This window comes from Orycteropus afer, unplaced genomic scaffold (assembly GCF_000298275.1).
Source record: "Orycteropus afer afer isolate SDZICR_OR568_19922 unplaced genomic scaffold, OryAfe1.0 scaffold00085, whole genome shotgun sequence".
NCBI classification, from domain to species: Eukaryota; Metazoa; Chordata; class Mammalia; order Tubulidentata; family Orycteropodidae; genus Orycteropus; species Orycteropus afer.
Genome location: NW_006921672.1, coordinates 723,611 through 727,148, shown reverse-complemented (window position 1 = coordinate 727,148; position 3,538 = coordinate 723,611).

Here is a 3,538-nt window from a genome sequence, read left to right as displayed (position 1 = left end):
TATTTGGCTTCAAAGACAAAAATATAGATGCTGAAGTAAGAACAAGAATTGATACAAGAACAGAGGAATGTCGTAAAATACTATGCAAGAAATACTACAAGGCCTCATGCTAATAAGACAGTCATTATTGCTTCTCTCCCCATCTAGTTCTCTTTTTATCTCATGGTTCCTTTTCCTCTTATCTTCTACTTTATCTTTATCTTTGCTTCTCTCCAAAAGGCAGCTATATTAATTTCTCTATGCACCAACTTTCACAGACCTCAGATTTCCCCTAGTCTGCTTCATCATGGCACTGATTCAGGCCCTAAATCTCGTGCTTCAATATCAAACATTTGTAAAGTTACATTTTAGAGATAAAATTGGATCACATTATCCCAATTTATGAAATGTTTCCCTTGTTTGGTTGCTAAACTTGTGTGTCAACTTGGTTGGGCCATGGTTTTGAGTGGCTTAGTAGCTGGATATAGTTATTCCCCATGATCAGATTGCAATCACCTCCACAGTGGAATCTGCTATGAGCAGCTAAGTGGTCTGCTTCCAGTGTATATGGAGAAGCTTTGAGGAAGATCACTAGCTTTGTGGCACATTTTGTATTCTGCATCTGGCTCAGCCTTCATCTCTAGTTCCTAAACTTGAACCAATGGCCTTTTATGTTGCCTGCTAATCTTGGGATTGTGCCATTTTACCAGTTGATCTTGGGGTCATCAGCGTCAGTAGCCAATAGTTATGTGAGCCAGAAGCCTCCAGCTTCAGTGGGCCTGAAACAAGAGACAGATCTGAAGCCCAAGGCCGAGGGGCCTTCTCCCATTCCTAAAACTGGCACTCTGAATTCCGATTTCTAGCCTCCTAAACTGTAAAAGAATAAATGCCCATTTGTTAAAGCTATCCACTTGTGGTATTTTTGTTATAGCAGCATGAGAGAACCAAGACACTTTGCATCAGATATTTATCTCTGAACTAAAACTTGTGGTCAGTAGGTTAGTGTCACAGAGCAGAAGCCAGTCCAGCTAGGCTACTCATGGCACCTTTAGTTGTAGTTGTTAGGTGCTGTTGAGTTGGCTCTGACTCATAGTGACCTTATGTGCAACTGAATAAAACACTGTCTGGTCCTACACCAGCCTCCCAATACTTGCTATAACTGAGCCCATCATTGTAGCTACTGTATCAATCCCTGAGTTGTTAGCAGGGTATTATTTTAAAGAAGGAAATGTGGAGGGAAGATAGTCATAATTCTAGAAGCTGAGTTGGATCAACTCTCTTCTGATTTTAGTTCTGTGTTTTTTTCATTGAGGGACTGACTGTATTTTATTCATCTTTGTATTATATCAATATTCTATAACATACCTAGAAATTGCAGATATTACATTATTTCAACATTCTATAAAACATCTAGACATGAAAATGGTGTTGAAGTGATGACCTTGAAGTGAATCAGCCTGACATTGGCAGGTCATGGACATGCCCCAATCTCTGCATCTGAAAGACTGCTTGCAGCTGAGTGTCTTCCAAAGCCTGCTTGAATCAAACCCCTACATGGTGGCAAGAGTGAGAAGGGAGAGAGACAAGCTGAGATTTTTAAAGATACTTGATTAGATTCCATAAACCAAGTCCTGAACTTGGAATGAAGAAGGGAAACAGAAAAATGGAAAACTAACCTGACATATGGTTGTTTGACATCCTTGTGTAGCTGCCCGAGAAATCTGCCAAGGAGATACAGGCAGAAGTTGTATTGGGTGGGGATAGAGACCAAATACAGAGTCAAGACTCTTCTCTCTCTTCGGCCTAAATAGATCAAGACATGGCACAGCAATTTGGAGGCTAATTTTGTCCCCAGAGCTCTACAGATGATGAACACAGTGAGTTACAATTTGGGTAAGAAGCTTCAGAGCTCAACAGCTTTAGATATCTAGGCAATGTTTCATCTATTTTACATCTGCATCTCTAGTATGTGTTCTTTCCTTATATCCTCTTTTGCAGCATTTTCTTATGGTGATTCAGGGACTAGAAAAGCAGACTTTAAAGACTGTATTTTTCTCTTCCTTTCTGTTGCAGCTCAGGTATTCTTCCCTCCACTTTACTCCTCCTTCACACTCTGGAGAGATTCCAAAGAAATTCAGCTGGTTTACATATCTGGTCTGCACTAGAATTTGGGTTGATAAATATTGCACAGTTGAAAACACAATCTAATTTCTCCCCTCTTTTGCATCATTCCTTCTTTTTCTTCACTTACCACTTTGAATGTTTACAATACAGTAAGAGGTCATATAAATTTATTAAACCTCTCTTTTTTCCTAATTTCTTTTTTAAAAAATGTCATTCTAAATTTTCCTTTCAATCTCCTCTGATTTTTAGAGTGGTTCCTCAGGGCTCTCATTTTTGGATCTCCCACTGACTTAATCTTCTCTAGAGCAGAGTGCTTAGAATTCCTTTGGCTTAAACTGGCACATTAATCACTGCCTTGCCTTAAAGGATTTAGGGTGGAGTCTCTTCCAATAGACCTGCTGCCTGAGTAGCTGCAGCAGTGGCAAAGAAAGCACATCTGGTCCCCTCTGTAGAAAGCAATCTGCCTCCTGCCAGCAGCAAAACTCTGTGGACACAACAGATCAAAACCCTGAGGGAGGTGGGGTGCCATCAGCCGTGAGAGGGACAACAGCAGTGTGGGCCCCATCCAAAGTGAAGAAAGACTTTCACAGCTTCTAACTTCAGGCAGTGCCCACACCAGTACCCTGCTCTGGGCTGGCCTCCTCTGCCAATTGCACTAATCATTCATCTCCTGTGAATCAGCTGGGAAGCATGCCAAGTAATTGCTACCAACATGCCTTTCTTAGAATTTTTAAATGGGACTTTTAATTTCTACCCCACTGTTTTCTGACCTGACATCTGCTTTTTCCCACTTCTGTTTCTAAGGACAGTTATGAGCTTGGGCTTCTCGTTCATACTAACTGGAGGTTTCCTTAGTAGCTGTAGAACAGGCTTTTCCATTTTTTATAGAAGATAAGACTTTAGGTAAAATTTTCCCATGGTAAAGGAGAAATTTGTCCTTGAAGTTCCAAACTACTTTGAGTATGCCTCTTGTGTGTTGTTGTTGTTGTTAAGTGCTGTCAAGTCAGCTATGACTCACAGAGACCCTATGTACAACAGAGCAAAACACTGCCCAGTCCTGTGCCGTCCTCACAACCTTGCTTTACCTGAGCCCATCATTTCAGCCACTATGTCAATCCATAGTTGTTGTTGATGATCTTCCCTTTTTCCATTCACCCTCCACATTACCAACCATGACATCCTTCTCCAGGGAATGATTCCTTCTGACTACATGACCAAAGAAGATGGGACGAAGTCTGGCCATTCTCTCTCTCTCTCTCTTTTTTCTTTTTAATTGTGATTTGGGTGAAGATTTACAGAGCAAATTCACTTTCCATACAGCAGTTTACATATACTTTGTCTCATGACATTGACCACAGTTAACCACAATGCAACAGCTTCCCTCCCACTTCCTCCCCATAGTTAACTCTTCGCAGCGTCCATCCTTCCATGGACT